Genomic DNA, 15180 nt, shown 5'->3' on the forward strand with positions numbered 1-15180 from the left:
TAAAGAGAAAGAAGAATCAATGAGGAAAAATACTATAGATGATATGTAAATACAAACATGTGTATAGTATCCATAATAATTAAAATTAAACTGTAATACCTACGCACACAAGCACAAACAAAGCACCCCCAGTAGTCATGCTATTGCTACAATATAACTTGAGTAACATATTATAGTATTTAGATTAAGAAACTTAGAATGTTTTAATTTTTTTTAAAAAAATATTTGTACTCTCTTTATATACATAAAAGTGTCTGAGATTTAAGAAGTATAATTCTGTTTCTTAATTTTTAGTGCACTATACAGAACTTGCTGTCATATTTTACCTTTTTATTATATTCTTACTGGATTTACATTTGAAAAACCATCAATCCTCAGTTGCCTCCATTTAAATAGCATTATATTCAGAATGATTGTATTGGAATGCCAGCTGTTCCAAACCCATTTTGGGTTGGCATACATTTATACTATGTGTGTTGTTTTATTTTTTTAAGAGTTGTCAGAGAGCATAAAAACATAAAACATGTTAATACTACAGTCTCATCTATCAATAGTTTTAATTTATACATATAAATTCAAATGAGCTTATATTTTAGTTACTCTACTAAAGCCAGAGGTGTAACAAGTCATTTAAAAAAATAAACAATTTTCTACTTTCGTTAACTACAAGTAATGTAATCAACATGGTTGGATTAGTGCCTTCAATAAACTATAATATTTATGATAAAAGAAGAAAGCAGATCTAATTACTACCTTAGACTTTTGCGAAGGCGAGGAAATGTTACTTTTGTACCACCAGGGTAGGTGATAATGAGAAACAGCTGTTTCATTTTCTATGCCTTTGAGATGACCATTGAGACATCCCCTCTTTCTCAGTTATTCAGAATGAGGTCACTGTCTGTTAGCAGAGTTCTCAAACACCATTTTCAAGAAATTAATTTCAAGGCATAAAACTTAGCATTACCCAAGTTCTCTTGTGGATACTCTGAAAACATGTAAAATGAAATCCAAAAACAGTTCTTTTTTTCCTACCCAGAATATTGTACTCCAGTTGTAGCTTTAAATCCTTACTTAGCTGAGTTCTAAGGATTAGGAAAAGTCAAGCACTAAAGAAGATTAGGAGAATGATACTTTCTGGCTGAAACTTTTATTTTACTTTTTTCATTTCCTTTTAGAATTGTCCCCCCCATCCAATTTTTTTTTTTTTTTTTAATAAGTAGATGTGTGTTTTTTGGCTTTTTTAAACAAGGAGTAGATGTGTTTTTCTATCCTGATTACAGATTTTGAGGTGAATTTAGCATCAGTCACCATTTTAATATACATCATTTCTACCATAGATTAATGTTGTCCATTTATGAATAATACCTATATAAAACTACTGCGAGTGCTCAGTGTTGGTTTTACTTCACACATTGGATTTGTGATATTTCATCGCTTCTCGGCCTTTTGGCTAAGATCAAGTGTGGATTTGTGATATTTATTCATTTTGTTGTACATAGCAGTAGTTCAATCTTTTTCTAGCTATGTAAGATGTCTGCAATTTACGTCATCTATTTATATATTCAGCTGATACACATTTGATTTTCTTTTAATTTTTGCAATTATAAATAAAACTACTAATATTTCAGAACATATCTTTCGGTGGATATATTCACTCATTTCTCTTTCGTAGGTACCTAGAAATGATTTCTTTATATATATATTCTTTATATATATATATATATATATATATGTTTCTTATATAATTTGAGACAGAGTCTCACTGAGTCACCCTGAACAGAGTGCTCTGGTGTCACAGCTCACAGTAACCTCAAACTCTTGGGCTCAAGTGATCCTCTTGCCTCAGCCTTTTAATTAGCTGGCACTATAGGCGTTAGCCATAAGCCCAGCTATTTTTAGAGATGGGGTCTTCCTCTGACTCAGGCTGGTCTCAAACCTGTGAGCTCAGGCAGTCCACCTGTCTTTTGGAGCAAAGTGCTGGGATTCCAGGCATGATCCACTGCCCCTGGCCCTCTTTGTTTATATTTAGTAGATATCACCAAATAATTTTCCGAAGTGTTTCACTTGTTCTACTAAAGTAACTGTCTTCAAGAGTTATTACCAAAATCCCTACAGAAGATTAGATCCCAGCAGTATTTGGGAAAATATTTGTTAATTAAACCTTCTATTTTTGGATTGCTGATGTTGGGCGCCAGCCCCAACAATGCTGTAGGTTTCCTCCCAATGGGTTGATGGGGAAAGGAGGAAGAAAATGAAAAAATAAGAAACAAGGGGCAGTTTTAATAGTTTGGCAGGGCCAGGAGACTGCGTGTCTTTCCTCCCGAGGCCTCACACACATGCAGCCCTTTGCTCTGGGCTAGTTCCCTTTTTATTTCACACACCATTGTTTTAATCATAAACCTCACGAGGAAAGGCAAACAATTCTCATATGGTTCTTGCTATGCTTGCATTTTTCTAACTAAACTATTTCTTTAACTACATTAATTAGAAAAAAGTAACTACGTTTTACCTTTACTGTTTCAAGGTATTTATGATCTTTAACACAAATAGAGGATGGAGGGTGAAAAACAGTCCAAAAGCAGGACAGCAGAAAAGACCCCAAAGAAGTCACGCATAAATCTCGGAGGTGACGATTAATACTCACGAAGCTTGTTGCTCAGAGAGACACTTCTGGTCATACCAAGATGACGGAAGCAAAGAGATATTTTATCTCTTTATTTAGTCCAGAGCAAATCTTGCCATGTTTAACAAAGTTTAAACATTCTGCACACCTAACTTTACAAACGCACTCCCTCTCAGAGGGTGAACAGCCCCACCCACCTCAGTGATTCTCGCCTGCACCTGCTGAGAGACCACAGAGGCCGCTGAGTCGTTCTGGGCCATGGGTGAAATTTCAGCAAAATGCTGATTAAGTTTTAAAGGTGCCAGGCCTCTAGCAGTGCCTTGAGCTAGGATCATGATTTTCCGCATCCATTTGTCTCCTATTTCTGTTTTCTTTTGCCCATCCTCTGCAATCGTTTTCTTAATTCAATTCCTAGCCTACTTATAATACTTGAATAGTGGTTTTACGCTTATAAAATCATTATTACTAGTAACGCAAGCACATCAAGCTGTGACTCTTCCCTTAAGCACTTCCACATACCCTTGCAGCTGATAATTCCATCTAATGAGTTCTTAATTTCAGATATTGTATATTTTTCAATTCTTTACTATCCTTTCAATGCTTTGTAATAGATTGAAACTATGTTAAAAATCGCCTGCTTTTCACATTTCATTCCTCAGTTTTCTTGAATGTAATATCAGTATTTTAAAGTAACTTTGATAACTCTTGTATTAATCATCTCTAGGTGTTTTCACAATCCATTTTCAATGCATTTTGACCATGTGATCATATTTTACGTCAAGCTTTTGACTTTTCAATAGAACCCAGCTATTGTGTATAAAAACAGTTTAGAAAGACTGAGTGATAATTTTTCACACAGGATTAATGATGTTTTTCTGCCAGGATACAGAGTAACAGTGGATCTCTTTGATATTATTTGGCTTAGTTTTAGACAATTCATAGGATGATGAAACCACCATTGATACTTAAAATTCTGAAAAACTTTAAGTTCTCACTTACCATATTAGGGAAGAATTTTTATTGTTCCACAGGTTATTTCCTGACATTGCTAGGAGCTAATCATCCACAGAGATTTTGGTAATGGCAGAATTCACAAATTGGGAGACTTTCAGAAGTGTCGGGGGGCTGACATGAACTGTATCCGCTGCTGATTGGAAGTGGGGTGTTTGTCATTTATCAAGCAGATGCATATGTACTGGAATCATCTGTTTTTTATTAGCTGCTTATCGTAAATGAGACATTTGGCACTGATGGGTTGGCTTGCAAAGTGTGTTCAGTGAGTTGCCATTGATCAGTAACTACATTCTGATGACTATTTACTACCACAGCTATGGAATAATCAATTTTTTTGCTTAAGTTTGTGAGAACATTGTTATTGATATTCTCAAGCATTACTGGTCTGGTTTATTTTAGTTTTCTTTAACTTACAGGATATAACTCTAACTTCTATGCCATGAACTCTTACTTTTTAGATGTGTGGCTTCTTCCTTCAAAGCTGTTTACACCAAGATCCGAGATCTGTTTCCTCAGGCCAATAATACTTGTGCTTTCAGTTTGTACTCTATTTCTGTACAAAATGATTTAGAAAGAAAAATACCCTCAGGGAAAAACACAGGATACTAGCATACCTTATCTGATATGTTTCACTTTTCTCAGTGATTGTCAGTGTTCAAATTCTTCCTCTAATAATTGTTCTCCAAAACTTTTCAAAATATTTGTGTATATTTTGTCTCACATGTACAGTTATTCTACTCAGGAAAGTCAGACCAACACAAGCTAATCCAACTTTGCTAAAACGGTGAATATTTGTAAACTAAATTAATTTTAAAGGTCAAATAAAGAAGTTGTAGAATTGATTCATATTACAAGGCAGCACACTTTCTCTAAAATCAAGAGTGCTTGACTGTGATACCCAGAAATGCGTTTATACTAAAATAAATAGGCACTCTGACGTACAAATTCTAGAATTACCAACTAAATGGTGATTGAAGAGTTCCAATTTTCAAACACATAAAGTAACACCCAATTCTGTTTGACTGACCTCACTCATTATTTAAGGAGTGCTTCTATTATTATGTCCTTTTATAAGCTTTGGCTTGCTTTCACTCAGACTTTGGGTTTAACGATGTAACTTTGTTTTACCCAGTGAGATAACGTCAATTTTTTTTTTTTTCTTTTTCAGTTTTTGTCCAGGGCTGGGTTTGAACCTGCCACCTCCAGCACATGGGGCTAGTGCCCTACTGCTTTGAGCCACAGGTGCCACCCAAGATAACATCAATTTCATACAAGCAAAATCTTGAAAGGCCATTTTCACATTTCCATTCTCTCTTTTCAAATTCTTCCACTGCCACAGGAGCAAGCAGACTAACCTGAAGGAGGAGGATGAACAAGATAGAGAAGTAACCCTGTGAATAAAATATCTTAGGGTAATAGGCCCCCCATGTAACCCACCAGCTCATTTCAAACGCATAAATCCAGGGAAGACAGTCGGAGCCCCACCCAGATCAGTACAATGCACAGACTTGAGAGAAATAATAAAGTTAGTGTTCTAAGCTGTTGTACATTAGAGAGGGTTGTTACTCAAAAATAGCTAACTATACACCAGGGTAGTCAAGATTATAGGTTGATCTGGTTCATCCGTTCCCTCCCTAAAACTTTGGAGGTATCCTGAATTGAGAGTTACAAATTGTGATGAAAACCTACTGTAGACAAAGCATCTACCCAAGCTGTTCCATGTTACCCATCTGGAATTTGAGAGTGTGAGAAACAATAGAAATGTGAAACACATTCTGTCAGCTGCACATCCGTAATAAAATCCTTTGTGTTTGACTTAGGAGTCTCAGGCTGTTCATCAGCAAATCTGAAACTACATTGTTCATACGGGGTAAAACATCTGACCCTTTATCATTCTTGACCCATATTTTTAGATAAGTTGTCCATTGCGGTTAGATAAGACAAAACCATGAAAGTGATTAGAATTGAAAAGAATATAAACTCTGTTTGCAAATGAATTGAATAAATATATATGGGAATCATTCTTCAAATCACATCTAAAGTTAAAACAAATATTAAGATAATACAATAAAGTGTCTTATTTTACACTCAACATACTAAAATAATATTCACTGATATGAAAAGAAAAGAGAAGAGGAAACACTGAAAGAAAATATTCATTCCACCATATGTAACAAGATTAATTCCAAATGTTTCCTTTTTAGAGCAAATACTTGAGTATATATAAGGGAAACAATAAAATCATTAAATGAAACTATTTGTGATTTTTCTCTAAGCAGGAAATTGCTCCATTAGAACTAAAAATTGAGCAAGAATAGGAAACATTAAAGTTCAATTTCATTTTTAAGAAATACTTGTGAAAAACAACATAATAAAAAAATAACTTACTCAATCTTCAATTTCCAGAATCTCTAAAATCAAATGGATCATTCCAAAGTTTTAATGAAGTGAAAGCCATGAACAAGGAAGCTCTTTAAGGAGTATTTGCTTAAAAGTTCAAGCTTAGTGATCAGTTTCTTCAGTCTCCTTCAAAAATGATCTTTGCTGTGACAAGTACCTCTGGATTTCATCATGTAATATCGAACATTTAATTACATTTATGGTTACTTTTTTTGACTAAAGACTTTAAATTCAACATTCCAGAAACTTTCATGTATTCACTTTTAAAGATTTACTTATTCTCATATTTTTGAAGTATTTTCTTAATTTCATTAATCTCACTTTGTTAATTTCACCCCCATTTCAAGAAAACATCAAATTTACAAACTGTGTTTTTCTCTCATCTATCTTTCTTTTGTTTTCATGTTGACATTTATAATGTTTTTGTTTTTTCAAATATTTGGTAATCCAAAAACAAATGTGGAGTAATTTCAGGCAAGATGATCACGATCACAGCTCTTTAGCTCCAAGCTCTGTGACATGACCAAGATACTTGTCAGCACAACAGTTACTGGGAAAATAACTTATATTGCCTCCCATTAAACTACCATGTTTATACTAATCTACATTCCAAATACTAAACTGGGCACTCAATATGCCAAACACTGCATCTTGGCCTCAATGTATTACATGTATTTTTACCAGGAAGCAATGCACATTATCATTTATATAATGGTATGTTTGTAAGTCGTACATCAACCTTTTGTTTTTATGAGTTTTACCATGGCAGAATCTTGCTATGGTCTACCATGTATTGACATGTAGTGGAAAACTACTTTCTGGTATAATTTCATTTGTACACACACATGCAAACACACAGCACACACACATACATAACTTTTGAAAGGGGATCAAATATTTAATGGTATGTGTACATGTTTTTATTTATTTTATATATTTTATAGCAACTTTTAAGGTTGTGCCACACCTCAGAGGCTTTTCTTGAATTCCATTTTTCTTAGACTTCAGCAAAACATATCTTTCGTGTTTGTCTACCTAACACTTTTATTGTCGCTTTTCTATTTTTATAGTCCCCAAGTTATTGTATTGGATTCTTTCATTATTTTTTTACTAGTTTACTTATTTTAAAGTAGCAGTATCATACACCCTTGCCATTATCTTCACCTTGAAAGAGGCAAAAGTGTTTTGTCAGAATAATCATTTTATAGTAAGGTAGCATTTCAGTCTTTTTTATTGTATTTCAAGTTGAAAACATCTATTGATTTCCTGAAATTTTTGGATTACAGTAAGAGATAAAAGAACACAATGTGTGCCATTTCATCAAATAATATTAAAATATTTTGACAGTTTATTAGGAAAAAACTACCTTGAATTCCTTTATTTTTCTAAAAGAGATTTAGTCGTTAGTACATTTCATTCTATTGATTCTTCTAACCTATATTTTTAAATAATACTTACGTAGCTTATTGACAAAAGTGAAATTTTTTTAGCATTAGAAGTGAAAAATAATCTCTATTTATCCATCATAAAGCCGACATTTGTTGTGTATCTACAATACTGTGCCAGATACCATGTAAAGAACTGGGGATAAAGAAGAGCAAAACGTGCTTTTGATCAGATTGGCATTAGATGGGGGGAAATGATTTGTCTAAATAAAGCAATGTCAAAAGAAATTAACTTGGTATTCAAGGTATCAAAATATACCAGATGTGAAGAATTACAGAGAGATAAGTAGTTTTCAGTAGTTGCCAAAAGTACATACATTCACCCGGCAACAGGGCTTTCATTCCCTTGTTTTCCGCCATTCACTTTTGCCTTTCTCTTTTAACCGTTAATTGACAAGGCCCCTTTGTTTTTTCAGAGGGCAGTTGGGTCTTGTCTTCTGTACCCTCTCAGTCACCCATGTAATTATGTTGCTTTAAAGTTATGTTATGTTAATGAAAGTAGATTTAGATTCTTCCTGACATTTTTTCTGTTGGTTGACAATACTATCTTCATCTCTCACTTTTTAGTTTAAAATTTATCAGATTATTTGGCCATAAAATCACAATGCTTACTTTGACATATTTGGTCCCAGTTTTTAATTACTAATTGCTATACTAATTCTTAACTCCTGGTTTGACTTTCCAAGTTCATAGAAATTGGTGGTTAGAGATAAGATATGCTTTAATAACTTTTTGTCTACCCATAAATGCAGTTTGTTCCTTTGATTATTATATGATTTTTCAGACTTTGTGCATATTATAGGCTCTGTATTCTTTGGTAGAATACTCAATGAACACAATAGATAAAGTCATTATTCTTTAAGGATAAGTTATCCTTTCTGGAGGGAAGCACAGATAACAAACTAAAGCACAAAAAATATAATGTACAATAGTGTTAAGTGCTATATAATAGTATACAGCAGGATAAGTGGACAGAGAGTGGTGGGAGTGAGGACAACCTAATTACTTGTTAAGAATAGTCAGATGATCCCTGTTTAAAAGGGATATAGTCCCAGAAAGGGCAAATGTTCATGCAAAGAGCCAATCCTATCAGATTGAAGAGTATTTCAGCAGAAGGAAGAACAAGAACAAAGATCCTGAGATGGGAGTGAAGGCACTTACTTGGAGTGTAGAAGGGAGACTTGTGGATTTAAGTACAAAATGGTGGTATAAGCAAGAGGAAAGAGTCTTGGAATGAGAAAGACCCAAATATCATTTTTATTTCTATGTTAGAGACGCGAGCTTGATATCTTTAAAAATACTGCCCAGATGTTATGTACTCATTCATATTTATTATTTATTGTCCTTGGCCCAGCACATATCCTGTTCTCTTACTCAGTCATCACACTATGTCTGTGATATTATTTACAAGAGCAAACATGTCAGTGGATTTTACAGGCGAGGAAACTAAGGAGTTAGTACTTGGTTAGCAAACTAACACATTTGTCTGACTGAAACAGTTGAAGTGTCTTGGGGGTTCTTTGTACAATCACTTAACTCTCTTTATCACTGGTTTCTTCTATTTAGAAACAATGATCTAGAGTCAAATCAATGTCTTCACTTAGCTTTATTAATGACTAATAACTAAAAAATCTGTAATCCTTATTAAATGTAAGATGAAGATCACAAATTCAAGGTGAAGTCAAAGTGGGGTAGTGGGGAAGGCGAATTGAATTAGGGTTTCTCCTCTCAAGGCCTGATGGTTCACAAGATGCCCGATTGTTTTGAATAACTATGATTAAGCCGGCAGGTGCCCTGAGTTTCTCAATAATCACCGTTAGTGTTTAATGTGAAGCCGCTGTTGTTCTGGCTACTCTATAAGGCCCCAAGGCTTTCTGCCTGTGGGGAAAAGGAGTTTCCTGGGTTGGTTTGCCTTCCCCAAGGAGCTGACTGAAGGCAGATGTTCCCATGTCTGCTTGGCGGCTGCCACAAATTGAGTAAAGGGCATGCATGTCACAGCTACCTTCAGCTCCCCAGTACTTTTTTGGTTTGTCCCAATCCAGTGCGAACCTTTTCAGCCTCAATCACTGGCATTCAAAAAATTAAGTTCTGAGTGCTGAGAATGTAACCAAAGTACAGGTCCTCAGGGAGCAGGGAACAGAAAGAGACTTGCCTCTCTTCTAATTCACCTATTTAAACATCAGATGAAACTACCTGGAGAGTCAGAGATAGATTCTTATTGCTGTAGCTGTTCAATGACTGTACCTTGGTAATAATCCAAAGACATTTGACTCCCATTGATTCAACTGACTGATCTTCCACCACAGAAGTGAAAAGAGAGGACATGGCCTGTTGGAAATCCATCCTTGCAAAGGAAGAAGGCCCTGAAGTGCATGTGGGGGAGATAATAATTCCTTGCAATGTTATTGAATGGAATTTATGAATGACATTTTTATTTTATATTCATTATTATCCTTTGGAAATTGTGCACTATGTGTATGTAATCAAATAAATTCAGAGAAAATAGGGAGGGTCATGTTGGCAGTTGAATGGCACATAGACAATGGAAGCAGAGTAGAAAGGTATTTCAAACTTGGATTCAGGAGATTAGTTATTATTCATCTATTGTTGCATCATAAATTATTCCAAATGTTGCAAAAAACAGCAATATTACTTCAGTTTCTGTTTCTTAGAAATCTAGACATGGTTATTTCTGTTGCTCAGGGTCTCACAAGCCTCAATCAAGGTGTCAGCTGGGGCTGCAGTAGTAGTCTTGAGTGCTGGGAAAGATTTGCTTCCAAGTTCACTCACCGGGTTGTCAGCAAGGTTTTTCTCATGTGCTATTGCTGTGAGGACCTCAATCGTTTGTTGGCTATTGGCTAGAAATTGCCTTTCATTTCTTGCCAAGTGATCTTCTTCATAAGATAGCTCATAGCCTGTAGCTTGCTTTATCAAACAAGTGCTGGCGGGGTGGGGTGTGGGGAGAGACAGAGAGAGAGAGACTCAAAGTCACGTATAACCTAATCCCTGAAGTGATTTTTAATCACATTTCCTGTATTCTACTTATCACAGACAAGTCACCAGATACATTCTATACAGAGGTTACACCAAGTCATAATTTTCGCAAGGTAGAACTAATTTGGAGTCCATTTAGAAGCTGTATATCATATCTACATATTATATCTACATAATTAAGGGCAGTATGCTTTAATAAGGTGTTAGATCAATGCTCAGATTCTAAAGAGAAGGCTCTTTCCTCATCTGTTAAATGGGTTTATGATACTTCCCTTGAGAACATCATATTGTGAGAATCAGGGTAAAATATGTCTGTGAAAACATGTAAAGAGCATCAGGTACCATACAGAAAGAAATTTACATTGCTGCTATTCTTAGATATAATGTAAATAAAAATAATAGTTTGATACTGGTATTATTGAAATAACAAATACACGATGAGGTTTGCTTAAGGAGCCTGAAGAAGAACATTTTAGAGAATACCAGAAGGTAAAGATAAAACCCTAATTTTTAGAAAATATGTGGGCTTTTAAATATCTGGTAGAGTGAGGGAAACAGTTACTCATTTACTTCACAAGTACTTTTGAGAACATTTGTAGTGCCAATGAAACTAAATGTGGTTTGGCTATAGATCTAAAGTGAGTTTAATTTCCCCTCAGTATCAGAAATAAATGTGGAGTAGGGTTGCAAATACCTCAAAAGAATGATATATGCATATGATATATGGATGTATGTGTATATATATATATCATTCATTCATTCATTCATATATTTCATACATTTATACATATATATTCATATATATGTATGAATGATATATATATATATATATATATATATATAAAGAGTGACTAATTTTAATGACTGTCCTTTTCACTTGCCTGAAATTCCTTCATGGAACCTAAACAGAAATACTTAATATTTAAACTTACAATTTACAAACAGCTTTGGAAGGTACAAGAATGATTCCATGTTAATAAGTATGCTTCAGTATGAGCACTTAAATATTGATTAAAACTGGTTCTTATCACTGGCTTATTAGTAGAATAAGTTCAATGCAGAGAAGTAAAGCACAGAATGGTTGCTGGGGGCTAAGGGAATGGAGGTTTGGGAGTATGTTGTTCAAAATATATAAAATTTCAGTTAGTTGGGAAGAATAAGTCCAAGCACTCTATTGTACAATGTGGCAATGATAGCTAATAGCAATGGATTGTATTTTGGAAATTACTAAGAGAAATTTTAACTGTTCTCAACACAACAGAAAATTATATGATGTAATGCAAGTATCGATTGGCTTCACCAAACCATTTCACAATGTAAATGTATTTCAAAATCTCTTAATGTACACAATAAATACTGTTGTATTTGGATTTATACTTTACTAAATAAATCATGACCGCTAGGGTTGGGTTCAAAGTATCAATATTTGTAAAGTTCTTCTGGTGATTCTAACACTCATCTGGAATTGAGAATCTCTGAGTTGCAACAAAGAAAATAGTGATCTGAATTCAAGAGTTGTGTGCATGTACAGAAAGTACCCAATTCAAATACTTTCAAAAATATATGACCTCTTCACTCTTCAGTACTCAAAGGCATTTACAGTTACTTTGTCTTATAAAGTTCTTTTGGATGAATATTCCTGATGGCTTCTAAAGAGTTAGAACCATCAAGTTATCAAATTAATAATATGTCATCGCCTCCTAACATAAAATAGGTGTTCTGTTTCTAACAGCAAATGCTAGATTAATGCCATTTTCATCACAAGAAGTTCAAAATCAATTTCAATGCTAATCAGTGGTTGAAAGAAAGAGATTAGTAATGAAATGAATGCTGTTACTCTTTCAAGCAAATCTTTTATGAGATGCTCCCTGCTGAGGTGAACAAGGTCATGACGCTGTGATGTCATAAAGCAAGGGTTATCAGTTAAAAAAAAAAAAAAAAAAAAAAGGAAATATATCCTGGAGAGGATTAAGTTAAATTAAAACTTCCTTAATGGAGTTATTTTTGCCTAAAATGAACTATCATTTCAGAAAAAGAATGAATATATTGCTTTATGATAAAAATAAAAATGCTATCTAGTTTGAACTAGTTCACTTGCATGGTTTCTGAAGAATTTCATGTCAAATTATTTTTTAATATAAAATTCTTTTTATAGTATATGCCTTGTTAAACATAGCAAACAGGAAAAAATACATGCTATCAACAAGCTCTTTCTAAGCTCACACTCCCCTTTGCCCCCTAGGTAAATCAGATGTATTATACATCTTCCAATCTATTGCTGGTGTATTGTATCAAATATTTCCCACAATACAATATGATACTATATCACACTCTAATGATATTTTTTTCTCACTGCCTGTTGCAGGGCTTGTAAAACAATATTGCAAATATCAGACTTTCATTTTTAAATCAATAAGCAGTCAGGTACTAATTTCTATTTCAGACAGAATGGGCTAAATGATGTTGCTTTAAAAACAATACAAAAAATATCAAAGTCTATTTTTTATTAATATACTTTATTTATTAGAGTAGTTTTAATTTTTACAGAAAAACTGAAAAGTACACAGGATTTCTATACTTGCCTCCCTGATTATCCTGAACATTAACATCTGGCATTAGTGGGATGCATTAATTATAATTGATCAAACAATATTGATACATTAATAATAATTAATACTAACTTATGTTTAAGGTTCACATCCTGTTCTGTACAGTTCCATCACACTGTCCTACAGAATTGTTTTACTGTCCTAAAAATCCTCTATGCTCTGCCTATCGGTTCCTTCTTCTGCCCAAGCCCCTAGCAACCATTGATCTTTTTACTTGGTCTTTAATGTTGCCTCCCCCAGAATGTCATATAGCTGGTGGAATCATGTAGGATGTAGCGTTTTGATGCAGCCTCTCTCTCAAAACAATATACATTTTAAATTCTTCTATATAATGTCGTGGCTTGAGAGTTTATTTCTTTTTGTTCGATGAATAGTATTCTATCATCTGGATGTATACCAATTTGTTTCCCCATTCATCTTGTGCGGGACATTTTGGTTATTTCCAAGTTTTCGCTATTATAAATAAAGCTGCTTTAAACATTTGGATACGAGTTTTTGTGTGGACACAAGTTTTCAAGTCATTCGAGTAAATATCCAGGAGTGTGATTGCTGGAACATGTGGTAAGACTCTTTAGCTTTGTAAGAAACTGCTAGACTGTCTTTAAAAGTAGCTGTACCATTTTGCATTCCCACCAGCAATGAATGAGAGTTCCTGTTGCTCCACACCGGGACAGTGATTGGTGTTGTCAGTGTCTTGTGTCTTGGTTGTAACCATTCTTTTTTTTTTCTTTTTTTTTTTTCAGACAGAGTCTCATTACATCAACCTCAGTAGAGTGCTGTGGCATCACAGCTCACAGCAAACTCATGGGCTTAAGCAGTTCTCTTGCCTCAGCCTCCCGCGTAGCTGGGAATACAGGCGCCTGCCACAATGCCTGGCTATTTTTTGGTTGTAGTTGTGTTTGGCAGGCACAGGCTGGGTTCGAACCCACCAGCTCTGGTGTATGTGGCTGGGGCTCTAGCTGCTGAGCTATAGATGCCAAGCCCGGTTGTAGCCATTCTAATAAGTGTGTAGTTGTATCACATTGCTGTTTTAATTTAAAATTCTCTAATGACATAAAAGATGCTGTGAAACACCTTTTTACATCAATATTTGTCATTTTTGTATGTTCTTTGGAGGGGTGTCTGTCTCCATTTTTAGCTCATATTTTAATTGAGTTGTTTTCTTGATTTGAGTTCTTTGTATATTTGGATACAAGCCTTTTATCAGACATTTATTTGCAAATATATTTCCTCAGTCTCTGGCTTGACTTTGCATTCTCTGAGCAGGGTCATTTGCAGAATAGAAGTTTATACTTTTAATAAAGTCGTAATTTTCATTTTTTTCTTTAGAATGTTTTGTAAACAGTGTTCTATAAAATAGCATCTCTGAACTCAAGGTTACCTGGAAATTCTCCTATGTTATCTTCTAGGTGCTTTTTAATTTTGCACTTTAAAATTAGGTGTATTATTTATTTTAAGTTGATTTGCTATGTTCAAGGTCTATGTCTAAATTTCTTTTTTCATGTGCATGTTCATTCCAACATTTTTTCTTTCACTTTCCTTTTTCCATTGGATTATCTTTCTTCCATCATCAAAAATCATTTGACTATTATTTCTCATTCTATTTCTGAGCTTTCTATTGCTTTTCTCTGATCAATTTATCTATCCTTTCACCAATACCACTGTGTTTTAATTGTTGTACCCTCATAATAAATCTTGAAGTCAGGAAATGTTAGTTCTAAGACTTTGTATTTCTTTAACTGTTGTGTTAACTATTCTGAATCTTTTGCCCTTTCAAATAAGGTCCAGAAACAGTTTTTCAGTATCCACAAAATACATTAAGTTCTTAACTGAGATTGTGTTTAATCTTTAGACAAAGTTGGAAAGACTTGACATCTTAACAATATTGAGTCTTTCTATTAATGAACATCGCGATTCTTCATTTACTTAAATCTTCTTTTATTTCTTTCATTAGAGTTTTGTTGTTTTTTAACATAGATTTTGCCCCTATTTAGTGAGATTTATACCTAAGTATTTGCATTTATGCTGGTAATATTAATGGTATGTTTTTTGTTTCAAATTCCAATTATATCTTGCTGGTATAGATGAAGGTGAT

General features: G+C 34.1%; 1 pseudogene; it reads left to right on the plus strand.

Moving 5' to 3' along the window:
- Nucleotides 1–1430: 1430 nt before the first annotated feature.
- LOC128582972 (uncharacterized) lies at nt 1431–1567 on the plus strand (annotated as a pseudogene).
- Nucleotides 1568–15180: the final 13613 nt, after the last annotated feature.

Source organism: Nycticebus coucang, chromosome 3, assembly GCF_027406575.1.
Source record: "Nycticebus coucang isolate mNycCou1 chromosome 3, mNycCou1.pri, whole genome shotgun sequence".
Lineage (NCBI taxonomy): Eukaryota > Metazoa > Chordata > Mammalia > Primates > Lorisidae > Nycticebus > Nycticebus coucang.